The 27,997-nt window shown below is 38.0% G+C and overlaps 1 protein-coding gene across 1 annotated transcript in view; it reads right to left on the minus strand.

Annotated features, from left to right (window-relative positions):
• CYSLTR1 (cysteinyl leukotriene receptor 1) overlaps positions 1 to 21,714 on the minus strand; it is a 32,420-nt gene extending 10,706 nt beyond the window's left edge. The window contains exon 1 of the mRNA XM_066356283.1: positions 21,301 to 21,714. The gene's annotated coding sequence lies outside the window, so the exon portion shown is untranslated. The remainder of the gene's footprint in view (positions 1 to 21,300) is intronic.
• Positions 21,715 to 27,997: the final 6,283 nt, after the last annotated feature.

Consider the following 27,997-nt stretch of genomic DNA (forward strand, 5'->3'; position numbering starts at 1 on the left):
TTGCATAAAGAAAAACAATAGCCATAGTAGAAAAAAATTCATAGGACTGGTCAACACAAAACCTGGATCATGACTCAGGCTCTGGTGGATGACTGTATAATCTTGAGTAAATTTCTTCTTCCCTATGATCTCTTCATTTATCTGCAATTCAAAGTTGTTGTATTCTAGAATCTCTGAATTCCCTTGTAGTTCACCATTCTGTAAATGTATGAAGATCAGTGTATTTTTTCCCCATTTATATAGCTTTGATCTTAGGAAAAAAAGAGCAAAGAGTAAAAATGATCTATGGCTTCAATGAAGTGTAAAGCTGTCCCACTTTCTGGGGTTCACAGAACTTTCCCTTTTTTTCCTGGGGCTCCCTGGACTTTCCCTTTTTGTTTTACAAGTTACACCATCTCTGGCTATGGCAGTATGGTCACCATTATTTAGATCTTTAAAGCCATCTTATTTGGTTCCTTTTTATATCTCTTGTATAAGATGACCATCCTCCTTGATCATATGGATACAGGATTCCAGAACCAACAATCTATCCATCCATATCTTAGCTGATGCCTAAAATCTATTCTGCAGAGTTTCTAACAAGCTTTGATTTCCTGTTAAAATAACTGTCTTTAGGGCTATCAGGTCATAAATTTATCAGACCCTGTCATCTCAGTTAAATGGAAGGAGTCTGTTGAAGGCAAGAGGAAAGAGCGAAAAGGCACTGAGACACTGCAGTTAAAATTGTGGATGGAGAAAATAGCACAGATCTGGGAAGCTGGGGATGAAGGGAGTAGACATCTGAATCTTTTCCAGTTTTACTCCAGTCTCTGCTAAACTGTATCTAATTTAATATTAAATCTTGATATTTTTCCTTTTAATTCTTCATTAGTACTGCTGCTTCTTCAGCTCTGGTTCTCATTACCCCAGACATAGATGACTTATAATAACCTTATACTTTTCAAATGTGCCTTGTATTTTAGTCATGCTGAACTGTTTGCAATTCCTGAAGATACCTTTCATGCCCTATTAATTTCTTTTCTTTCAAGATCATCTTGCACATTATTGCCAGACTAATCATTCTTAGTCTTTGGTTTTGCCATCTTTTTGTTACTCAAAAGCTAACAAATGCTTATAAATCAAGTCCTAATCCTGTATTCAGGCAATTCCCTCCACAAGCTAGACCTAGAATCTTACCCAGCCTTCTGTCTCACAGAGAAAAGTGTTAATGGCAGAGGCCAAACAAGGGTTACTACCTGGAGAAATAAGAAATCCACTAGTAAATACTATGGAGAGCTTGAGGCCCTGAGAAAGAGCTTTGAAACAATCTGTGCCATTTTATTGGATGTACAGTTATCTCTAACATATGCTGCAAAACAAAAGTGACACCTTAGTTATTGGAATAGTGACTCTTAGGAAAACTTGGTTCAGGGACAAGGTTACTTTTATATGGTAGTTTAAAACTCTGATTGTTAAGAGATATGTCAAGGTATATCCCTTGAGTGTGATGTAGTTGATATTGGTTCTGATGCTAGTTCTAATGGGGTTTATGTATGGTGTCATATAAAAAGCTTTTCATAAAACTTTCACTTGGAAAAGCTTAAGCTATTACAGTAAGATTTATTTGAAGATGAAGTAGAAGATGGCCTACAGGTTCCAAATATCTTATATCTGTCCTGCCAAGGAAAAGTCCAGATATTCGGTGCCTTGGTTTAGTCCATATCACAGTTTGGTCCAGTCCAGACATGGCTCAAAGCCTGTGCTTGAGAACCCACCTAGTCCACGCAGCATGCTTGCTAATGTGCCTAGTGCACTTCTCCCAGCAGGAACGCAGAGAGAAGAACAAAAGTGCAAAAAGGGCACAAAGGGCTGCATCTCTGCTAAGCTTGTGTTGATATTTTTGGGCTGGGAAGGACTACCTTCCCTTTAAGCTAACCAATCAGTTTCTTTAAAATATTTTAAGTTTGCACTGATTCCTCCCACTAACCAATCAGATCCTTCTTTTAGCCTAGACTGACAAGCCTCTGTGGTCACCATACTGGCTTTCACTGCTCATGCTTAAAGTGCAAACACCCCCTCCCCCACAGCACCTGACAGGCAGTGCCGTAGGGAGACCTTCCAAATCTGATCCGGAGGGCTGAGGCTCAATGAACTGTGAGGGCACAGTGGATTCCCAAAATGTGCAATTGAACCAACGAATGCTTTAACCTTCTAGCAAATTAAGCAAAAAGGGATACTAAAGCTTCCTACTGAAGCAGACACTTTAGTTTTATTAAACTTCAATATTTTGACTCCTTCTGACTACCTTTTTCTCCCTTAATAATTAGTAACTGCCTATGTTAACATAGTTACTCACCAAAGTACGCTAATATCCTTGCTTTTTAGATCAATGCTTTCCCCCCCACTGATACCATGTCTTAAAGTACCAAAGTTTACAGGGAAACTTTGTTTTATGATATCCTATCATCACTTAAAGGTATCCATGGTTTCCACCCAACACATCCCCCACGCTCCCCTGCCTCCTTTCTTTCTCTTTCTTTCTTTCTTTCTTTTCTTTCTTTCTTTCTTTCTTTCTTTCTTTCTTTCTTTCTTTCTTTCTTTCTTTCTTTCTTTCTTTCTTTCTTTCTTTCTTTCTTTCTTTCTTTCTTTCTTTCTTTCCTTTCTTTCTTTCTTTCTTTCTTTCTTTCTTTCTTTCTTTCTTTCTTTCTTTCTCTTTCTCTCTCTCTCTCTTTCTTTCTTATTTTAACCATTTTAAAAAAGTTTTATTGATTTTAATTTATTGTGTTTACATAGATTTACGTGTCCAATCGGATATATCTGCCCTCCACCCCCGTGTTCCCCTCGACACCACCCTTGCCCTCTCCTTCAACGTCCACCCCCTTGCCTTTAGAATTTGTTGACCTGCTCTCTCTGCTTTCTATAATGCTGTGTTATGTATATGTTATATAATTTCACCAGTCTCTTTCCCTTCTCTGATCCCAGCCTTTTCTCCCCTCTCTCTCTGACCACTGTCCCTCTGGTCCCTTTTATCCCGCCTCTGAATCATCTCTTGAATACTGAAACATCTATTTTGACCTTGTTATTTATCCATTCCAAACAAATCGTAAACATTTTTGTTTCCGTAAAAGTAAGATCTTAGGAGGTAGTCAAGTATACTTGATATCTTTAACAACCTTAATCAAGGGAGATGCCAGGGACAACTTTGATTATCAGGGTGAAAGGTGGGAGTTTGTTTGCTTTCTAACACTTGCACTCTAAAATGATGTAAGGATATGACATTAATTCTGAAAGTTGGTTCACAGAAGACTGAGAAAAATTCGAAAAATAGACAAATAAGAGCTGCTGCATTAGTCTAAATTTGATAACTTTACATTACTGATTGCACTTTGTTCGAGTAAAACAAATTACAAATATTTTTACTTGGGAAAAAGAACTCACTCTTGTGGGTTATTAAAGGTGCAAGGAGCCAAAATAGTATGCATTATAGGAGAGATATATTTTCTACAAGGGGCAAGGAGATAAGTGAAAATTTACACTGAGCCTACTTTGTTTTCTAAAATATAGGAAGATAATGGAAAAATTCAAAATTAGAAGAAAAAATATAGTTTTTTCTAAGGTCAGTTTGTTAGTTTAAAAAATGTACTTTAAAAAAAGGTAGATGTGGTATTAAGGGGCGACAGGAAATCTCTTCAGTTTACATTATGGGAAAGCAAGAGGGAACACATACCACCTCACACCTACTAGAATGGCTTTCATTAACAAATCAACAGACAACAAGTGTGGAGAAAAGGGAACCTTCCTGCCCTGCTGGTGGGAATGCAGACTGGTGCAGCCACTGTGGAAAACAGTATGGAAATTCCTCAAAAACTTAAAAATGGATCTGCCTTTTGACCCAAGTATATAGATCTTCTAGGAATATATTCAGGAGTGGGATTCAAATAATTTAACAACCAGTTCTCTGCCCTAATGACCGTTTTAAGCATAAAAAAACAATATACCAAAAGATAGTTTATTATTTCATTTATTTAATACTTAAATAAGAACAATAAAAGAGGTACACAAAACTAGATTATGTTATAAGAAAGAGTTTTAAAATATTAATGAAAAATATTAAATAATACCTGAAAAAAACCAATAAAACTTATTTAAGGTATTTCCAATGACAGCTTGCCACCCCCTGGTTATTTGGCACTTTTTTATCTTTACATTATGTTGTTTACTGAAGTAAAAAAAATGCAAGGGAATTAAAATGTAGTATTTAATCAAAGGTATAATGAGTTTTATGAAATGAATAAATAAATATTATAAGCATAGTTCCATCAATTTTTTTTCACCTATGGATGGAATGAACGTTACTATGGGCACTTAGAATATGCTGTTGTGCAGAATTTTAAAAAGAGTAAGGAATGTAAATTTGTGACAGGATTAGAGAAGGTGAAGGGATTAGTCAAATTATATATACATAACACATAGATAGAGATAACAGGACAGCAGTTCCCAGAGGAGAGGAGGGAGGGAGGTAGGAGGTAGGAGGAGGAGTCAAAGGGTTGAAATGGGGGAACGTCGTGGGGGGTTGAGAGTGTTATATTGAGTGGAACACTTAAATCCATGTTAATATAATAAATTAAAATTTTAATAATAAATAAATACATATTGCTAAATAAAAACACCCAAAATTTCACAGTGAGATGATAAACTGTTGAAAATTTTAGTTTTTAACCACAGTTTACATTCAATGTTATTTTGTATTCGTTTCAGGTATACAGCATAGTGGTTAGACAATCATATACTTTACAAAGTATCCCCCCTGATATTTCCAGTACCCACCTGGTAGCATACACAGTCATTGCAATATTATTGACTATATTCCCTATGTTGTTCTTTACATCCCTAGGACTATTTTGTAACTATTCATTTGTACTTCTTAATTCCTTTGACTCTTTCATCCAGTCCAAAACCATCTCTCTCCTGGCAATCACCAGTCTGTTCTCTGTGTCTATGAGTCTTTTTCAATTTTGTTTGTTCATTCATTTAGTTCTTTAGATTCTGCATATAAGTAAAATCATATGGTATTTGTCTTTTTCTGACTGACTTATTTTACTTAGCATAATACTATCTAGATCCATCTATGAAGTTGCAAATGGTAAGATTTTATTCTTTTTATACAGTCAAGTAATATTTCATTGTATATATGTATTTCAGTTTTTTTCATCCACTGATCTACTGATAGGCATTTGGGTTGCTTCCACGTCTAGGCTATTGTAAATAATACTGCAATGAACATAGGTTGCATATATTTTTTCAAATTATTGCTTTGGTTTTCTTGAATATATACCAAGAAGAGGACTCACTGGGTCATTAAGCAGTTCCATTATTAATTTTTTTTTTTGTATTTTTCTGAAGCTGGAAACTGGGAGAGACAGTCAGACAGACTACTGCAGGCACCCTACCGGGATCCACCCGGCACACCCACCAGGGGCGAAGCTCTGCCCACCAGGGGGCGATGCTCTGCCCCTCCGGGGTGTCGCTCTGCTGCGACCAGAGCCACTCTAGCGCCTGGGGCAGAGGCCAAGGAGCCATCCCCAGCGCCCAGGCCATCTTTGCTCCAATGGAGCCTTGGCTGCAGGAGGGGAAGAGAGAGACAGAGAGGAAGGAGGGGGTGGGGATGGAGAAGCAAATGGGCGCCTCTCCTATGTGCCCTGGCCGGGAATCAAACCCAGGTCCCCTGCACGCCAGGCCGACGCTCTACCGCTGAGCCAACCGGCCAGGGCCCCATTATTAATTTTTTGAGGAAGCTCTGTACTGTTTTCCATAGTGGCTGCACCAATCTTCATTCCTACCAACAGTGCATGAGGGCTCTCTTTTTCTCTACATCTTCCACAGCACTTGTTGTTTGTGGATTTATTGATGATAGTCATGTTGACAGGTGTGAGGTGATTTCTCATAGTGGTCTTAATTTGCATTTCTCTAATGATTAGTGACACTGATTATCTTTTCATATGTCTTTTGACCATCTGTATGTTCTCTTTGGAAAACTGTCTATGCAGGTCTTCTGCTTGAGATGACAAACTTTTGTTATTTTAAAGTTTAAGATTAAAAAATAGATCCAAATAAAAAATGCTTAAAGTTTTTAAAATAGGAATGAGAACCACATAAGTTTCAGAAGACTATTGTACCTAGGTCAAATTGCTTCCGTAATAGTTTGCAAAGAGAAAGAGAACTTGTTTCTTGTCTTGTTTATTGACTGTCTATCCAATGATTTTTAATGGTCTGGTCCTTTTCCTTGCTCATAATTCTTACAAAGTACTAAAATTTTCAATCTGCGAGATCTATGTAGACAGGTATTGCCAAGCAGACAACACTCACTGAGTAGTTATAGAGAGAATTTGAGAATGACATTGTCTGCGAATGGGAGGACTTGGTGAGAGATGAAGCAAAACAACCCTGTTTACCTCAGTGGTAGTCAACTTGGTCCTTACCGCCCACTAGTGGGCGTTCCAGCTTTTACTGTGGGCGGTAGCAGAACAACCAAAGTATAAATAAAAAGATAGATTTAACTATAATAAGTTGTTTTATAGCCCTGGCCAGTTGGCTCAGCGGTAGAGCGTCGGCCTGGCATGCAGGAGTCCTGGGTTCGATTCCCGGCCAGGGCACACAGGAGAAGCGCCCATCTGCTTCTCCACCCCTCCCCCTCTCCTTCCTCTCTGTCTCTTTCTTCCCCTCCTGCAGCCGAGGCTCCATTGGAGCAAAGATGGCCCAGGCACTGGGGATGGCTCTGTGGCCTCTGCCTCAGGAGCTAGAGTGGCTCTGGTCACGACAGAGCGACACCCCAGAGGGGCAGAGCATCGCCCCCTGGTGGGCGTGCTGGGAGGATCCTGGTCGGGTGCATGTGGGAGTCTGTCTGACTGCCTCCCCATTTCCAGCTTCAGAAAAATGAAAAAAAAAAAACCCAAAAAACAAAAAACAAATAAGTTGTTTTATAAAGATTTATTCTGCTAAACTTAGCAAAAAATCTGACATAAAGTACTTGGAAAGTAATTATTATATGCTTTAACTTGCTGTAACTCTGCTTTATAAATTTTATAAAGTAAAGTTACTTCCCTACTTTATAAATCACCATTACTGTGGAACTGGTGGGCGGTTAGAAAATTTTACTACTAACAGAGATACAAAAGTAGGCGGTAGGTATAAAATGGTTGATTACCCCTGGTTTACCTGATGTACCAATCATCCTTATATTTCATTTTGAGATTAACTTTAATTATATTCTATACCATCTCTTATTTACCACAAATTTTCTGTTTTATAAATGAAAACTTTTTGATTATACTAAACCACCCCCCCACAAGAAAGGAGAAGAATTCAGCTTAATTTTTTTCTGAGATAAAGGTCAATGTGGGCATAATGACAAAGACATCATAGACTTTAAGTTAGGATAAGTTTAAATTTCATTTGTGGTTTCTTAACTTACTAATTGTGTGAGTGTAAAGCCAGTAGTTACAGCCACCATCACAACTGCCTGGCTCATGAAGGTTCATATTTGATTTGGATAGATGGTAGAGAAACAATGGAGCCAAGAAATGGTGGGCCATTTTCTTTATTTCTAGCCTCGCACTCGACAACCAATTAAAAAAACCCACATTGGCACCAAAACCCAATCACACATTCTCTAGTACCACAACCAGGAGAATCTTTTCCAAGTTTTCCTAGAATCAAAGGCCCCACTAGTTCTCACTGGAGGTCACAAAGCGCCTCACCTCTGTTCCCCTTCAACACCTGGCCATCTTGGCTGCCTGCTTCCCTGCAACCACGTGGTTTCCTCTCCAAAATGGCCTCCTAGCTCCTCTTTTAAAATTTTTGGTGCAAAAGTCCTTCCTCCAGCACACATTAGCATAACCAAGCCCCTTCCCAAGCATGAAAGTAATTAGCTGTTTTACCTGGGCTATGGCCATTCACGTGGGCAGCACCATTTTTAACAATAAAAGTGAGCAAAACCAGAAAATACAGATTTTACAAACTCATTTGCCCAAAAGTAAGGTTAAGTGTTACTTAACCTTGCTGATACTCAGTTATTTTATCTGTAAAATGAAGGTTATAAAAGATAAGAGACAGAAAAAGAGTATCAGAGACACAAGAAGAAAACAAAAAAAATGTGTACAGTTAAGAACAGTTTTAAGAACTAATGTGGTCACTGATTTTAAATTTTTCCAAAAGACCAAAGAGAATGAAGTTTAAAAATGGCAATTTCATTTGGTAATTAGGAAGCTAGTATTGACCTTAGAGAAAACATTTTCAATAAAATATTGAGTTTAAATCAATATACAAGTGTTAAAACTTTTATTAAGACTTTTTGGTCTCCATTTAGTTAGTCATTAATAAGAAGAGAAAAAGAATGAAATAAAACACATTATTTTTCTATTGTCATGTAACCAATTATCACTAACTTATAATAGCACACACTTACATTCTCAGAGTTTCCAGGGGTCAGGAGTTCAAGTACAAGTTAGCTGGGTCCCCTGTTTAGGTTCCCACAGGACTGCAATCAAGTCATTCAGAACTGTGACCTCATTTGAGGCTAAGGATCCTCTTCCAAGATTACTGGTTGTTAGCAGAATTCATTCCTTGTTATTGTATGATTGTGGTCCTTTTTCTTGCTGACTGTTGGCCAGGAACTACTTTTAGCTACTAGAGTCCTTGACACATGTCCCATATCTCTCATACCATAGCTGTTTGCTTTAATCCAATACATCAGAAGAGAGATCTTTCTTTTCAAATCTTTCTTAAATTTCCTTTTTTTTTGTGTGTGTAACAGAGAAACTAGAAATAAATCCACACCTTTATGAACAACTAATACTTGACAAAGGAGGTAAGAGCATACAATGGAGTAAAGACAGCCTCTTTAACAAATGGTGTTGGGAAAATTGGACAGCTACCTGCAAAAAAATGAAACTGGACCACCAACTTACACCATTCACAAAAATAAACTCAAAATAGATAAAAGAGTTAAATGTAAGCTGTGAAACCATAAGCATCTTAGAAAAAAACATAGGTAGTAAGCTCTCTAACATCTCTTTCAGCAATATATTTGCTGATTTATCTTCAAGGGCAAGTGAAATAAAAGACAGGATAAACAAATGGGACTATATCAAACTAAAAAACTTTTGCACAGCTAAAGACAATAAGAACAGAATAAAAAGACAAAATACACAATGGGAGAACATATTTGACAATACGTCTGATAAGGGGTTAATAACCAAAATTTATAAAGAGCTTGTAAAACTCAACACCAGGAAGACAAAACAATCCAATCCAAAAATGGGCAAAAGAAATGAATAGACACTTCTCCAAAGAGGACATACAGATGGCCAATAGGCATATGAAAAAGTGCTTAACATCAGTAATCATTAGAGAAATGCAAATTAAAACCACAATGAGATATCACCTCACACCAGTCAGAATGACGCTCATCAACAAAACAACACAGAATAAGTGCTGGCGAGGATGTGGAGAAAAGGGAACCCTCCTGCACTACTGGTGGGAATGCAGACTGGTGCAGCCACTGTGGAAAACAGTATGGAGATTTCTCAAAAGATTAAAAATGGAACTGTCTTTTGACCCAGCCATCCCACTTTTAGGAATATACACTAAGAACACCAAAGCACTGTTTCAAGAGGAGAAATGCACCCCCATGTTTATGACAGCATTGTTCACAATAGTGAAGATATGCAAACAGCCCAAGTGTCCGTCAGTGGACGAGTGGATTAAAAAGCAGTGGTACATATATACAATGGAATACTATGGGGCCATGAAAAAGAAGGAAATATTATTTTTTGCAACAACATGGATGGATCTGGAAACTATTATGTTAAGTGAAATAAGCCAGGCAGAGAAAGAAAAATATCATATGATCTCACTCATTTGAGGAATCCAATGAGCAATGTGAACTGAGGAACGGAATTGAGACAGAGGAGGGATCAAAGGGACCAGAGGCAAAGAAGACAGAGGGAAAGGGGATGATAGGAGGGGATAAACCTGAAAGGAAGGGGGGAGGGCATTATGAGGAGGGGGGTAAAGGAGATGTTGAGGGAAATATGGGGAGGAGGGATGCCTTCGGTGCAACACTAGAATCTATATAAACACAATAAATTAAAATCAATAAAAAAACCTGGTATCAGAAATAAACCCACAAATATATGAGCAAATAATTTTTGACAAAGGAGCCAAAACGTACAATGGAGGAAAAAAAGCCTTTTCAATAAATGGTGCTGGGAACATTGGAAAGCCACATACAAAAGAGTGAAACTAGTGAAACTAGATTACAGTTTATCCCTATATACAAAAAATTAACTCAAAATGGATCAAAGACCTAAATATAAAATCTGAAACAACAAATTACATAAAAGAAAACATAGGTACTAAGCTATGTACTTTATACTCTTAGAGAAGATTTATGAATTTGACCCAAAAGACAAGGGAAGTAAAGGAAAAAATAAATGAATGGGACTATATATCAAACTAAAAAGCTTCTGTACAGCAAAAGAAACTACGAACAAAACAAAAAGGCAACCAAGCAAATAGGACAAGATATTTGCAAACAACAGCTCTGACAAGGGGTTAATATCCAAAATATATAAAGAAGTCATACAACTCAACATGAAACAATGAATCTAATTAAAAAATAAGCAAAGGATCTGAACAGACAGTTCTCCCAACAGATTTATGAGAAGATGCACAGCTTCACTAGTTATTAGGGAAATGCAAATCAAAATTACCACAAGATACCACCTCATCCTTGTTAGTATGGCTGTTATCAATAAGACAGGTAATAACAATTTTTGGAGAGGTTGTGGAGAAAAAGGAACCTTCATTCACTGCTGGTGGGAATGTAAACTGATATAGCCACTATAAAAAACAGTATAGAATGTCCTCAAAAAATTAAGAATAAAGTTACCATATGACTCAGCAACCCCTCTTCTGGATACCTACCTGAGAAATTTGAAAACATTTGCAAGAATATATGAACCCCTATGTTCACCGAAACTTTATTCACAGTGACCAAGACATGGAAACAACCAGTGTCCTTTGATAGAGGATTGGATAAAGAAGATATGATACAAAAATACAATAGGATACTACTCAGCCATAAGAAAAGAGGGAAATACTGCCATTTGCGACAACATAAATAGACCTTGAGAATGTTGTGCAGAAAAACTTAAGAACCATAAGATTTCAATCATATGTGGGATGTAAAACTGAAAGCAACAAATGAACAAAAAAGAAAAGCAAACAAAAATTCATAGACACCTACAACAGTGTGGTGGTTCCCAGAGGAAAGGAGTATATGAAAGGGGAAAGGGGGTCAAATATATGGTGACAGAAGATGATGTGACTTTGGGCGGTGGGCACACAATGCAATATTGCAAATCATGTATCATAGAATTGTAAACTTGAAACCTATATAATCTTATTAACCAATGTCACCCCAATAAATTTAATTTAAAAATACTCCAACAGAAGGGTATTGTCAGAAATCCTTACCTTGAGTACAGGCGAAATCTGCAGGCTAAAATATAGCAACATGTGGAAACTCAGCTGAAGGTTTCCAGATAAAGGTAGAGTTTTGCAGTGTTGAAAGAAGCTCTTAAAAAGGCATATATGCCACTAAAGAAAGACCCCATGGGGAAAGAGCAGACCATCCAGTCTCCCTTTAGTATGGAGGAGCAGACTGTACCTTGTTTCCTTGAGTGTTACAGAAAACAGTAATGTACATTCTTCTCAGGAATACGTATAGGTCTGAGACTTTGACAGATACCTCTCTAGATGTCTATTCTAAGTGAATAGAATTGAAAGCAGTCTATGCCTATATAAGTAAATGGCACATTAAAATTTAATTTAATTTAATTGAACATACCTTTTCACCTTTTCTGGTTTTTATTACATGATTAACAGCTCATTGTTCTGTCATAAATAGAATAAAATGAAATGTCTACTGAACCTTGTTTAAGTTACCTCAAGCTATCAAATATTCAGTTAGCTTCAAACTTACTGAGGTTAAAAATGAAAATTTTAAAGGATAAGTCTAAAAACTAAATCACTAAGTTTAACTTTTATATCTAGAAAGATATCAGTAAAGATACAATATCAGTTTATATTAAGTGCTAAGAAATGTTAAAAAGTAATTAAGTTGGTTTTGTAAACAGAAGAGCTAGCTCATCAACCTGATTTAAAACTTTAAATTCTCTACTTCATAACATACTCAATAATAAAGCAAAAAAAGAAGGTATAACTATAGAATTTACTACTTTATCCCCAATATTATACTATCTTGATCCACTCAGAATATTTTGAAGCCTTTTTTATTTCTATTTATGTCCTGGGCTTACCTCTTCTTACCTGAAGTTCTTTATGGCAAGTAGCTTGTTTCACTCACCTTCGTGTTCTCAGTAAGCTTAGCTACAAGTTTGAGAAATGGTAAGCCCTCAAAGATGTTACTGACTGGCATTGAATTGGACAAGCTTATACTTGAGAATGATAATTCATCTGTGTTATTCTGGTACTGATATGATTGCATTTCACAAGGCTGACCTTGACTTTCCACTGTTAATAATATCTGTGATAACAGACAAAAAAACAGAATCATTATTTTATGCAGATGTTTCAAACTGGTGGGTGGGGGTTACAACTCTAAATGATTTTGGAAAATTAAATAAATTGGAGGATGTAACAAAGATGAACTCTCAATAAATTTGTTAAATGCCAGGTCAGGAAATACACTGTTTTGTTGTATGTACAGCTAAAATGAAAGAAAGAGAAAAAAGAAGGGGGGAGAGTATGGGAAAGAGGAAGGAAAAAAAGAACAAATAAACTAGGTATAAGTGTTGAAAGCAAGTTTCAACTTGTTCGTAAATTAGCAGTGAGAAGGTAGTCTTGACTGAGCACTGCCTTGATAATACTTCCACCTCAGAATCTCCATATTGACTATAGGACAAAGTGTAAATTTAATCATACTAGTCTATACTAAATTACTTCTCTGAATCCTTTCTATTACTGTAAATCTGTTAGCATAGTATCAAATTTGCTTCTCTGAACAATATTCAAGTTTTTGGCGATACCTGGTAACTCTTTACAACACAAAATGTTGGCACAAAAAGTAACTAAGTACTGTCCTAGTCCTCAGGTTTTCATGAAGATTTGAGACTAGACATGATCACCGAGTGAGTCATTATGAGAAGGTTGAGAGATATGTTTCTATACAACTGTTAGGTGGACAATACAGTAAAAAGGAAGTATGTGCCAGGATACTGAAAACAATTTTAAAATAGTGGTACTCCATTGAAAGAAGCTTTTCAGTAGCTATAAAATCTCTGTTTTGGATTGAATGTCCTAATTTTATATAATGTCAGAGCCAGAAGAAAACTTAGAAGATATCTAATCCAGCCCCACCCCCTTCATGACCCAGAAAGTACACACAGAATTAGTGGCAGAGCCAGGATGCCTGATTCACATCCAGTGTTATTTTCATTACACCACATTATTAAGTTTCAGATTCTACGAGACCTGTCACTAAGCACTGATGTAAGACATACTCACATACTGGTACCAATCATGAGAGTTGAATAAACTGTATGTAAAAGACTACACAATAAACCAAGAAATGGTGCATTATTTTGTTCTTTCTTTGATAATATGGAAGTACTCTTTACTGAACATCAGAAATTCTAGGTTTCGTATTAATTTTCTTGTTTCTCTTCTGTTGAGTTGGTCCTTATCACATATACCGAATTATTGATCTTAAAGCACAGTGGTGATCTTATCACTTCCCTTTCAAAGGTCTCCAGTGACTTATTAAGTTGAAAACATTGTTCAAAACTGCAATGATATTCTATTTTAACCTTATAGAGTCACTTTCCATGGTTTATGACTTATTTCAATAGTGTTTAGAAGCATGGGTATAAGAAAGAAAAAAATGCAAATGCTTAAATTGATTTAAGGTTGGAGGGGTGTCATAGAGCAAATGTTATAGATGGACAATGGGATAAAGAAAGCTGAGAATGCTACCTAAAGAATGATTAAAAGTAAAACCATGAAGAAGTTTAGCAGATTAGCAGAAAAGGGATGGACCAGGAGACTGGAAGAGTCATTGAGATTTAAGAACTGGTGTACTAACAATAAGGGAATGAAAGAACCAAAAGTCTAGGAGCTTACAGTCAGAGTATGTACACTGGGGTTTAAGTTTGCTGATAAATAAAGCCTCAAGAATGACCATGGAATGACTAACCAAGGTGGAATGTAAATGAATGTTTTTCCACTTAAGGTGATAAAAAAAAGTGAACTCAGTTTAGTGGTTGTTCACACGGAAGATGAAATTACCAGGATTTGGGGCAGAAAGGAAGACTGCAAGCCAAATGCCAAAATATTCAGTGAATTAGGGAAAAATATGTCTGAGGTCAATAGATGATGACATTAATAAGGAAGATTATAGGGAAGCATAGATGAATGGCTTTTGCATTATGGCAAAAGAGTAATGGTTTAAAGTGACACTAGGGATCTAGAAGACAAAGAGTAGACTCTTTAGGTCTCACCGTACATGAAACATAGAAAAAGAAGCAACTTATTTTTTGTGTGTTTAGCAAACACTTTCTTTCAGTTACAGTTGACATTTGGTATTATATTAGTTTCAGGTATACAGGATAGTGGTTAGACCTTTATATAAATTACAAAGTGATTCCCCCATAAATCTAGTACCCCCTTGGCACCAGTTATTACAGTATTATTGACTATATTCCCCTTACTGTACTTTACATCCCTGTGACTATTTTATAATTGTCCATTTGTACTTCTTAATCCCTTCACCTTTTATACCCCTCCAACCCTCCTCTTCTCTGGCAACAATCATTTTTTCAAGCAGTCTACTTTTGATGGGGAAGACAAAGTTTCTCTTAAGGCAAGGAGGTGGTGAGAAAATTATTTGAAAAGGTTTAGGATGTAGGAGAACTTACTTATAATAGAAAGAGGGTTCCAGAGAGTGAAGTGAAAAAAAGGTTAGTAGAAAGGTAAGATGAGTAAGGAAGAACTAGGACAGAGGAAGTACAAGGTTTTCTCACAATGTTAGAACCTTGAAAAACAATTGACCACAGAGGTCAGTGGTTCAACTACAGAACTCCATTATTTTATTTTTTTATTTTATTTTATTTTATTTTATTTTATTATTATTTTTTAGAGAGAAAGAGAGAGAAAAGGACAGACAGGGACAGACAGGAAGGGAGAGAGAGGAGAAGCATCAATTGGCAGTTGCAGCACTTTAGTTGTTCTTTGCTTTCTCATATGTGCTCAGACCGGGGGGCTCCAGCCAAGCCAGTGACACCTTGCTCAAGCCAGTGAACTTGGGGTTCAAGCCAGTGACCTTTGGGCTCAAGCCAGCGACCATGGGGTCATGTCTATGATTCCACACTTAAGCTGGTGACACTGTACACAAGCTGGTGAGCCCATATTCAAGCCAGTGACCTCAGAGTTTTGAATCGGGTTCCTCAGCATGCCAGGCTGATACTTTATCCACTGCGCCACTGTCTGGTCAGGCTAGAATTCAGTTTTATGTGTCTACTTACTTTGTGTTTCTATTTCTTTTTCCTTTTATTTTTTAATTTATTAATTTTTTTACAGAGACAGAGAGTGAGTCAGAGAGAGGGATAGACACGGACAGACAGACAGGAATGGAGAGAGATGAGAAGCATCAATCATTAGTTTTTCATTGCGTGTTGCAACACCTCAGTCGTTCATTGATTGCTTTCTCATACATGCCTTGATCGCGGGCCTTCAGCAGACCGAGCAACCCCTTGCTGGAGCCAGCGACCTTGGGTTCAAGCTGGTGGGCTTTTGCTCAAACCAGATGAGCCTGCGCTCAAGCTGGTGACCTCAGGGTCTCGTACCTCTGCATCCCAGTCCGACGCTCTATCCACTGCGCCACCACCTGGTCAGGCTTTTAAAAGCTTTTTTAAAATTCATTTTAGAGAGGAGAGGGAGAGACAGAGAGAGAGAGAGAGAGGAGAGACAGAGAGAGAGAAGGGGGGGAGGAGCTGGAAGCATTAACTCCCATATGTGCCTTCACCAGGCAAGCCCAGGGTTTCGAACCGGTGACCTCAGCATTTCCAGGTCGACGCTTTATACTCTGCGCCACCACAGGTCAGGCTGTTTCTATTTCTTTTTACTTTTTTCTTAGAGTAATATCTGTATTTATCTAATCTCTACTACTAAATTATAAACTTATTAAAGACAAAAACTGAATCTAATTAATATGAATAGTTTTTGTAGAACCTGGCAAGGAGCATTAAGCTTGGTGACCAGTAAATGTGTAAAACCAGACTAAATTATTTCAGAATTGCTTTATTAAGGCATATGATATCTATATTTCTTTTATTATGTTGCTTTTTTATTTTTCCTTTGGTGTAACTTTTGAAACAGTAACAGAGTTTTTTTGAGAACATCTTACCAAAGCAAAAAAGGCACACCTTTGTATGAAAGCTAAATTTTAAATTGCTTGTTTCTTATTCAGCTAAAGTGATATGCAAGTATGGCAGCAGAGTTATGACTTACTGTGGATCAGCTGAAAGTGGGTCCAGTAGGATCAACTAGATTTCAAGTTCTTTGAAAACAGTGATTATATGTTCATGTTTTCTTTTTTACTATACTTTTCCATGTTTCTTCTAGAGTGGTTAGCATTGTGCTCTGCATATCAGGAATGTAATGAATGGGTAGTGAAATTCTATGCCATTCTCTCTCTTTCTCTTTGAATTTATTGGGATGACATTTGTTGGCAAAACCATAAAGGTTTCAAGTTACAGATCAACATAATACTTTCTGCACATAAGAGAATATTATTGACGCATGTCAGTAAAGTGTGCCCTTTGTTATTTTAAAAATAGATGCCCGTTTGAGCCAGAAGTGATCTTTGAGATCCTGTTCCCATGGAATTTTGCATGTGAAAAAACTGAAACCTGGGGATGATAGTAGAGTGGTGTTGACTTGCTCAATAGCACACAGCTAGGAACAGGGTTGGAAGTAGAACCCAGGCATTTCAGTTATCAGTCCACTTGTGCTACCATAGTGCTGCCCTAATAACAGCTCTTCCTTTTGATTTCCCTTCATCAAGGACAGATTTTTTAGACAGTAAATTGGAGTTGTTAGTGCAACCAAAATCTGTGACATGCAAATGTTTGATATCTAGTTTTTTTGCTTCTTTATTTTCCTTCAAGAATCTATCAATTTCCATGGCATTAAAAGATCACTTTCATGTGAATGACTCAAAATCTTTGTCTTAGTCACAAAATACTCATGTAAACTTGAGTCTCTCATTTTTAAATGCCTATTATATTGCTTTTCTTGGATCACATGTCTTGTTCTCAGTTTCAAATACTTATAGATAAATAAGCTTTTCCCTCCAAAATCAACTTCTTCAACTGATTTTTCTTTTCTTGTTTTCATAGATATGAACAATCTTCCAGTCACTCAGGCAGATTTTCCTCTTCTAATTGAGCAACTTTGGAAGAATGACTGTGATAATAAGTGCTTTTGAGTAATAAATAATTTAACTCCCCAGAGTAGGGGCATCTAAGGTGTTAAGGGAAGATCATGTTTTTTAGTGTGGAAATGCTGGTGCTATTGTGCAATGATCTAGATAGTAGTGTAAAGAGGAAGTGAAATGTGGACACCTCTAAGAGGATAGAGTCTATTAAAAAAGTGAAAAATCAGAGTATAGTGGACCATACCTTGTGAATGGACAACTTACAAATCATTGAAGAAGAAAAGAACAGGGGTGGGCAGATAAATCCACACATTTAGGATGAAACAACAGCCAGAGAGCTTAACACACACACACACACAAAAAGAAGGAAGGCAAAAGTGGTCTGGCTGATGAAAAGTTCAAAAGTTGTCTAGGCCAAAGATTGACGAGAACCTAAAGACCCTGGCAGTAAGGTCTGAGTGAAGCTGACAATGGGTGTTTTTGAATTCAGTCACAGGAGAGACTGAAAGATCAAATTAGTATTTGGATGTAGGTTTATGACTCTATTAAGTTAAATGACTCCCCAAGACTTCCTTTATCTTTCTAGTAAATGTTAGCATGCACCGGATGGTCTACGTGTGTTGGAAGACTGCCAACAGGGTTGGTGTGATGAAGGCAGGGCCAAGGCAGAAGAGGAAGTGAGGGAAGTTGCAACTCAGGGCTCAGCTTTCTAAGGCACATACTTCTTCCACTTATACTGAGCAGTGGCAAGATGCAGGAAACTTAATTTTCATGAGGGTGCAGCTCAGTGGGGCCCTACTTTTATTTGGTCAACTCTCTAATGCCCTTTTTTTCCTATTCTCTGTGTATCTTATTATTGTCAAATGAAAAAAGTTAGTTGTGGTGTTTATCCTATAAGGCTGAGCTTAGGGAGGTGAGGGACAATGCCCCACTCCCCAGCTTTATTGGGGTATAATTGATGAATACAATTTTAAGATATTTAAACTGTACAACACAATGATTTGATACACGTCTGTTGTGAAGGGATTCTCTCCAAGTTAATTTACTGGGACAATATTTTATTTTATTTTTTTGATACAGCAGTTATTTGCTGGATGGATACATGAATGGAGATTCAGCAAATATGAGTATTTTTTAAACTATAAAGCACTATACAAATGTAAATTTTTATGGTTCTCTTTTCTGCTCATACTAAGCTGACACTATCTTTGACCACCACATTCTACACTTGTATCTCTATTTTTTGAACCTGTATTATGTTTATTGTCTATACTGACAATATGGAAGTCAGCATTATAATATCTTGTATGTATTTTTTGATGTGTAAGAATCTTGTCTCCCTAAGTAGATTGTGAACTACCCTAGGACAGAGAGAAAAAATCTTTTTTCTTCTTAAGCCCTGTGAACCCAAAGGCTAGCCTCTCACAGCGTTTCACGCATAGAAAAAAGATGCAATAACTGTTAATTGAATGATTGGTATTGACTGACTGAAGCAAAGCTATACATCCGTCATGGATTTTCAATCTGTAAACAACCAGACTTGTACTAATGATCCCAGGGGTTTTCATCCATGTAATAAAAGGTCTTGGGGAAAGGAGTAGAGAGGCCTGTCATCACTGTAGCCTTACTATCACAATAAATAAAATTTTATCTGGCATTTTCAGGGATATGCTTAGCAACATTCTCACTGGTATTGGAAACTACAGGGGAGTTAATACTGCATTGCTGATAGTTCTAACACATTTCTTCTCTAGTAGCTCATTCATACTTAAAAGGAGTACATCACACTCATCAAATTGGGCCACTCTCTTTTCAGTTTAGTTAATAACGTCCTATCTTTATTTCTATTCCAAATTACCTCTTTTTAGGAATAATAGTAGCACCACTACCCAAATATCACATGTTCAATATTTCAGAGATGTCTCTGGCTTATTTCGTTCCTATGCTGCCAGTATCTCATCACTTACTAACTTTCATCTATTCCTTTTAAAGGTCTCTTGAGTTCCCCTAAAATCCATTTCCACTGCCATCAACCTAACTGAGAGCCTCATTAAATTCTACTCGTTAAGTGGTTTCCCATCTCCAGTTTTTTCCAAATGTAGTCAGGACTATGAAACTCTGTCAGGTTCATCTCCTCAAAATGCTTTCATTAGTTATTCTAAGTTTTCTGATAAGATTTCTGATTAAAAAGTGCCTGGAATTTAATGTCTAAAAATCTTGTCTGAAATTTCTATCCAAATTAGTTTTCTGTTATTCCTCAACTCAATCCCTTTATGTAGCCAGATCAGGCTCCTTGGTGTACCCTGCAGGCACACCTGTAACTTTCCCAAGAGCAAGAATTTCCACTTACCTTGCTTTGTGTCACATACTGTATTGAGCTCAATTAACAGTTGTTTAACTGATTACAATGCATTTGAGAGATTTTAATAAAAAACATGGGAAATAACAAAAGGGATCAAAGTAGTGGTCCACAAAGAGCTATGTTATTTGAAAGATTATGATAGTTATCCTCCATGGCATTAAAATCACAAGATTGGATATGTACCTTAAGGATCACTGCTGTTCCCTTATTATCACCCAAATGATGCAGCCAAGGCATCATTGTGTGTGATTTCCTGCACAATGGAAAAAAATCTTGATTTTTATCTCAGATAACTAATTTCTAAGCACATCAAAAGTTTGATTAAAGAAGGAGGAAAAAGGTAGTAGAAAATGAAATGGATAGCTCTAGGTTAGGAAGATGCGGAAATGCTGGACTCAGACTAGACTCAATCTGCAAACTTTCTTTACCGTTCTTTTTGGGTTCACTGGCTCCCAGGCTGATTTATTTATTTGTAGGAACTGATGGGCATACAATGCAGTCCCAAGTCCAGGTTTAATTATATTTTCTTTTGAATAATCACCTGGTAAATGTACAGTGTCATGGTTTCCCTCTAGATTTCGAAATAATCAGAGAACTGGAAAGCAGAACAACTGAATTCAAAATTCAAGAATTTTTCTTTTTATAGCTACAGATGGAACGACAAAACCATTTTTTTTTTACCCTTGAAAACAGCTTCTTTGCTGCTAAATAGAAGAATGCACCAGGTCAACAATTTTGATTAAAATATATGAAGTGTTAGCTCTGTGCAAACCTGGTCTATGTCAGATATGTCTAAAATGCTAAACAGATCATGAAATTTCTTTGTATTTGTTTATATTTCGGAAAGCTTTCTATTTGCAGTTTATAGTCATAACTTGCCAAATTCTAGTTGTGTGGTGTGTTTGCAGAATATTTCTTAACCTCTCTATTTCCTTATTTGCAAAACAGGGATAGCAACATTTACCCTGTCTAAATTGCAGGATATTGAGAGATTCAAGTGGGATAATGAACATAAAACTACCTTATGAAAATACCAGATAATTCTTCACTGGTTTACCTTTAGCAGTCACTATACATTTTTTTTCAATATTGAAGGCAATTGCCACTACACATTAGAGAAACCCGTTAAGCCCTTAAAATAGAATTTTAAAATATGCTGTACATTTTTGACTAAATTTCAAAGGTGCTAGAGGCTGGGGAATGTCCCCTTTGTATTTTGCCACATTGAGCCCCTACCTAGTAGAAGCACAAGCAATACTTTTTGACAGACTGATTAGAAGATCATATTTCTGACCAATAAATAAAGCAGAAAGAACTGATACTGGCAGCCTAATTTAAAGCAGGTAGGGTAGATCCCAAAAGTCTCAGGAATTTGCTAAAATCGGCAGAATTTTACTACATACAGTTCTGGTCCTATCATTAAAACACTGAATCTTCTTACCTGCTATGTTCAAGGCTGACACTTTAGGGTCCTGTTGCATTCAGTCTCAGAAGCAAGTTCCAAGTCTTCAGTAAATCCAATCTACCAGTTTCTTGGAGAGCTAAGCCGTTATTGATGGTCTTCACAGAGAATCTAAATAATTTGGAAGTCCTGAAAGCACACTTCATTCACAGGGCGCCTGCTCTTTAGGCAAGCTTCTTTGAAAAGACTGGCTTCTGCTGTTTTTAAGAGCAGAGAGTTTAGGGCGCATGCTAGACAATGTATACAGATTGTTCTTCCTCTTTCAGATTAATCTTCAAACGGTTTAAAGCATACCTAAATTTGGCTTCTCTGGTGCTGAATGGGGTGAGGGGAAGGCAGAGGGAGTGAGAAAAAATAGAAACTGGAGACTTGCAAGTTATTGTGTGTGAATGAGCTTTTATCCTTAGCTCTAGCAACAGAAGCCTCAGGAAATCACACAGCTGCTCTGAGATGGGAAGCAGGAAGGAGTACACTCTGTCAAGCTTAGTTCTCTCTGATATTTTTGACTTGGGAGTGGTTAGATTATTTGTAGGCGAAGAAAGATAATCTTACCCATATAGACTAATCTAACTGCCATTATGTGAAATGATTTTAGGCAAGATAAATTTATTCATATTCTCTCTCTCTCTCTCCCACTTAATTATGCTTGTGGCTCTATCTACACTCCCAAAAGGCTTTTCCTTTCTGGTGCCTTACATTCTGGAAAATAATTACTTTAGTTTGAGCTTGGTTTTCTGAAATCCTCATGACAATACATTTGCCTCCACTGAATTAAGAATGGTTTGTTTTGGCCCTGGCCGGTTGGCTCAGTGGTAGAGCGTCGGCCTGGTGTGCAGGAGTCCAGGGTTCGATTCCCAGCCAGGGCACACAGGAGAAGCGCCCATCTGCTTCTCCACCCCTCCCCCTCTCCTTCCTCTCTGTCTCTCTCTTCCCCTTCGGCAGCCAAGGCTCCACTGGAGCAAAGTTTGCCGGGCGCTGAGGATGGCTCTGTGGCCTCTGCCTCAGGCGCTAGAATGGCTCTGATTGCGGCAGAGCGACGCCTCAGTATGTGCAGAGCATCGCCCCCTGGTGGGCATGCCGGGTGGATCCCGGTTGGGCTCATGCAGGAGTCTGTCTGACTGCCTCCCTGTTTTCAGCTTCAGAAAAATACAAAAAAACCCCACAAACAAACAAACAAACAAACAAAAAGAATGGTTTGTTTTCTGTCCACTGAGCATGGTCTGGAATGACTGGGCTTGCTGTCAATGGTCCTGTGTTAGGAGTTTGGAAGCCAAGATAATGCTCTTGAACTTTGGCTAGGCTCTGGAGTATTGGAGCTATGGGATGCTCTGTCTGGCTTCTGGAGAATAAAGACATGACAATCTGACAATCTGTTACGTGCTAATTTAAGCTTGATGTAGATCCTTGATGTAGTGAACCAAATGAAGAGACCCTGATGAGAGTTGGTTACATAAATTACATGGACTTATATTATATAGGATGGTCTACAGGTAGATAAGTATATTTGTATTTATTTTAACACTTTAAAAACATGGCCCAATAACTAATAACTAATTTGGCTGTACTTAGTAAAATGTGAGCCCAGCAACAGTCCTATGGCTTGTTATGTGCTGCAGGGACAAAGCCATTTACTCAAATTTTGTATCTGTAGATATCAGAATTATCTCACAGCCAAACTGGGGCCAAAGCTCTAAGGTTTCTGAAATATTCATCTTTGTTCACAGAATTATTGGTTGTGGTGTTGATTGGGGGAAAAGGCCAACAAACCAAATTAAAAGGGTAGATAACATTTGAACCCAAGACCAGACACTCTAATTATCCCTGGGGATAACTAAAGTTACATCATAGCTAGAATTTCTTCAACTAAATTTGGATCCCCAGATATCTAGGGGAAAGTTCATAAGAGAGATAGAAGGTAAACTATCACTTCCTCTCCAATCTGGACTGTTATAGCCATCTTGAGCTATGGTAGAGTGGTAGTTCATGCTCAGGTAAGGAAGAAAAGAATAAGGGGCTAGATTTTCGACTTTCAAGATGGTACCACAACAGCTGTGGCAAGAGGAGATACCCTTTGTTGCTTCCGTGTCCTTCCCTATTCATTTTCTTCTTTAGTTCCTTTTCTGCTTTCTGAGTGATGGGAAGGGCACTACTCCACTTACCCAAATTAGGTCTGCCTCATACAGCTACATCAGTTTATATCATGTGTACTGACAGCAGGTTTAAAAATTTTCCTTTCCTGCCTGACTAGGTGGTGGTACAGTGGATAGAGCATTGGAGCGGGATGCAGGGGACCTAGGTTCAAAACCCCGAGGTTGCCAGCTTGAGCGCAAACTCACTAGTTTGAGCGCAGGCTCATCAGCTTGATCATGGGGTCTCTGGCTTGAGCGTGGGATCATAGACGTGACCCCATGGTCGCTGGCTTGAGCCCAAGGTTGCTAGCTTGAGCAAGGGGTCACTCGCTCTGCTGTAGCCCCCCAGTCAAGGCATATGTGAGAAAGCAGTCACTGAACAACTAAGGAGCTGCAACCATAAATTGATGCTTTTTATCACTCTCCCTTCCTGTCTGTCTGTCCCTATCTTTTCCTCTCTCTCTCACTCTGTCTCTGTCACACACACACAAAAATTCCTTTCCTAACCTCTTCTTCTTTATTTTCCTTTCTGTACATCTTCCTTACATACGTATTCTCACATTTTCTGTCATTTCAACAAATGGTGAAATGTCCAGATGGATACCTATCTGCTGCCATCTTTCCACTCTTTCTCATTTTCTCAGAATCTTTCAGGTCTTACTTTATGATTGTGTAGAGAATTCCAAGTAGGGAATGATGAGGGAGAGAGTGAATAACATGTAATTTGTTAGGTACTGTCTTAGTGAAGTACAATTGGTATATAAAGTTAAAGGATTTTCATTCATACAATTTTCATAAATTACTATTAGCGGTGGAACTCATAGCTTACATAAACTCATAGAGCTGAAAAAGGACCTTGAAAAATCATTTTGTTTTGGCGCTTTATTAAAATGAGGTCTTGCGTTATGACAGATCCCCAACTCATTGTGTTCTTAGCTGTTAGCTCATTGCCTTGTTTGGTTTGTCTAATAAATCGAATCCAACTATCTCATATAATAGATAAGGAGACAGGCCAGAAAGAAAGAGACTTTTTGAAGATGTATTTGTTTTACCACAGAATCAAGAAGAATTATTTTTTTTCTTCCAGACATGAAATTTTTCCACAATCAATATTGATGGCACTTTGGAAAGTTGGATAAAAAGTATTATTATAATCATAGCCTAGTCCTATACACACATGTACATTCATTCACATAGACTGGTATTGCCTGGATTCGCCTTTAGTTCCAGCTGATAAAAACCAGAAGCAATGAAACATATCAGTCTAGCTGTGGAAATATGGCTCTAGCCACTTTCACTCTTCCTGGTCGAGGTCTTACTCAGTGGGGTATAATGCAACCCTGGATTACCATTTCTGGTGAGGCAAACGTGCTTTACTTGATAATTCTGGATGAGTTTGAATGAACTCTGTTGAACAGGGTAACTACTCTACCTATGAGAAGGGATGCAGATCCTTTAAGCCAACATGTCTTCATTATTCTGTGTTGTCTAGTGGAATAGCCACTAGCTGAATGTGGTTATTTAAACTTAAATATAAGTGAACTAATTTAAATTAAATTAAAAATTCTATAGTATATTTACACAATGGATACTATGTGGTTGTAAAAAAGAAGGAAGTCTTACCTTATGTGATAGCATGGATGGACTGGGAGACTAAGCCAGGTGAAGAAAGACAATGACATATGATTTCACATGTATGTGGGATCTAATAAACAAAATAAACTAAAAAATAGAAACAGACTCATAGATATAGAGAACAGACTGACAGCTGTCAAAGGGGGAAGAGTTAGGGGTAGGGGAAAAAAGGTGAAATGATTAAGCAAAAAACCAAAAAAACCCAAAAAACCCGCAACAACACAAAAAAACAACCCCCCCCCCCACAAAACTTTATAGACACAGACAACAATATTGCAATTTCCAGAGGTAAAGGTTAAGGGTAGGTCAAAGAGGGTAACGGGGGATAAATGGTGATGGAAGGAGACTTGACTTGGGATGGTACACACATAGTACAACATACAGATGATGAATTATAGAATTGTACACGTGAAACTTATATAATTTTATCAACCAATGTCATCCTAATAAATTCAATAAAAATTAAAAAAAATATGTCCTTCAATCACACCAGCTATATTTCAGATATGGATAGTGGCTACTGCATTTAATGTCTCAGATTTAGAATATATTTTAAAATTTAATGCTGTGTTTGGATTAGGGAATATAATAGTTAATACAAGGACATATAATTAGTTGCCAAAATTGGGGTAAGAACTCAGGTTTTTGGATTTCCAGTCAAGAGTAGGCAGATTTATTTTCACCCCCTTTGAATTTATTTCTATCTCAGTGTGGCTCTGTGGGCATAAGTGAGGCACAATGAGTGTGTGTGACTTTACGTGTGGGCTTTGAAGTTTCAGGAGCAGGGCATCTGGTTAGCGTGGATGGGGAGCTTTTTGCATGGATTTGTACAGTACTTGCCTTTCCCCCCTGACAGGACTAAAGAGAGAATAAATGTAAAGTTGCAGTGAAAAAATAAAAAAAAGTTTAAAATGCAAAGTGTAGTAATGATGATAAACTTGAGCTTTACCTCCTATAGTGTTTGCCCCTCAGTATAGCTGGAGATGGGTGCGGATCAGGAAATAGGATTGATGGTCATTTTGGCAACTGAAGTGAGAGAGTGTCTGCTTGGTGCTTGTGGTCAGGGAATCTGCTAATAGCTTACAAACTACAAATTGGGCCAGTTTGAACTGCCCCCCCCCTCAATTTTTGCTCAGAGAGGATCAGTAATGGAGGAATTAGGTAAAAAAAGCCTCTAGTGAGAACTAGGTTTTTCCTTAATTGAAGGGACTTTCTACAACTACTTAAAAGTGTGCTGTTTAGGTTTTTCCAAGGAAAATGAAAATTTCCTGAGAAATCCCTGTGTTATAAATTCCTGGCAAAAATGCTTCACTTCTGTAATTAGAAGATAATCTACTAAGTTATTTTAGGTATTCCTAAGAAGTCCACAGCTCCTCAAAGCTCTTGCTACTCCAAACCTGCTCACAGAAGCCTGAAATCCCTTTAAGGGTACTTACTCCACAATGAGAGTTCTCTATTAGATATCTCTAAATTCAGAACCACTAAGGAGAAGTAGCCCAAGGACTGACTCTTCTAGGAGAGGTCATTCACTATGGATGGGGTATATTTGTGTTCTTATTAAGAAAAAAAAATGGCCTGACCAGGTGGTGGCGCAGTGGATAGAGCATCGGACTGGGATGCGGAAGGACCCAGGTTCGAGACCCAAGGTCGCCAGTTTGAGCGCGGGCTCATCTGGCTTGAGCAAAAAGCTCACCAGCTTGGACCCAAGATCGCTGGCTCCAGCAACGGGTTACTCAGTCTGCTGAAGGCCCGCGGTCAAGGCACATGTGAGAAAGCAATCAATTAACAACTAAGAAGTCGCAACACGCAACGAAAAGCTAATGATTGATGCTTCTCATCTCTCTCCATTCCTGTTTGTCTGTGCCTGTCTATCTCTGCCTCTGTAAAAAAAAAAACAAAACCCCCCCCAAAAAAAAGAAAAAAAAAAAAAAAGAAAAAAAATGATAGTAATATTAGCTCTGCCTATTTCAAAGTATTATAATATGCAGGTAAAATTATTTCATTCCTTGTTTCTCCATCCTCCTCTCCTACACAGTGCTATTTCTTTTTTTGTTTTTTTTATTTTTTATTTTTCTGAAGTTAGAAGTGGAGAGGCAGTTGGACAGACTCCCGCATGTGCCCGACTTGGATCCACCCTGCTTGCCCACCAGGGGGCGATGCTCTGCCCATCTGGGGCGTTGTTTCGTTGCTGCCGGAGCCATTCTAGCGCCTGAGGTGAAGGCCATGGAGCTGTTTTCAGCGCCAGGGTCAACTTTGCTCCAATGGAGCCTTGGCTGCGGGAGGGGAAGAGAGAGATAGAGAGGAAGGAGAGGGGGAAGGGTGGAGAAGCCGATGGGCCTTCTCCTGTATACCCTGTCTGGGAATTGAGCCCAGGACTTCCACACTCTGGGCCAATGTTCTACCACTGAACCAACCAGCCAGAGCCTCACAGTGCTATTTCTCACTCAAAATATTGCATAAGTTCTTATAATTTTTTTGAGAGAGAAAAATTTGAGTACCATTGAGATAATTTGGGACCCTGAAGGGCAGTCGTCCCCAACCCCTGGGCCGTGGACTGGTACCGGTCCGTGAGCAATTTGGTACCGGTCCACAGAGAAAGAGTAAATAACTTACATTATTTCAGTTTTATTTATATTTAAGGCTGAACGATGTTTTATTTTTTAAAAATGACCAGATTCCCTCTGTTACATCCGTCTAAGACTCACTCTTGACGCTTGTCTCGGTCACGTGATACATTTATCCGTCCCACCCTAAAGGCCAGTCTGTGAAAATATTTTCTGACATTAAACCGGTCCATGGCCCAAAAAAGGTTGGGGACCACTGATGTAGGGTATTATAATTCCAGCACAGGGGAAGTTCTATTGCAAAAGCCCACTTTTATATCTGGAGCTAGGTTTGCCACAATGACAGCA

Source organism: Saccopteryx leptura, chromosome X, assembly GCF_036850995.1.
Source record: "Saccopteryx leptura isolate mSacLep1 chromosome X, mSacLep1_pri_phased_curated, whole genome shotgun sequence".
Taxonomy (NCBI): domain Eukaryota; kingdom Metazoa; phylum Chordata; class Mammalia; order Chiroptera; family Emballonuridae; genus Saccopteryx; species Saccopteryx leptura.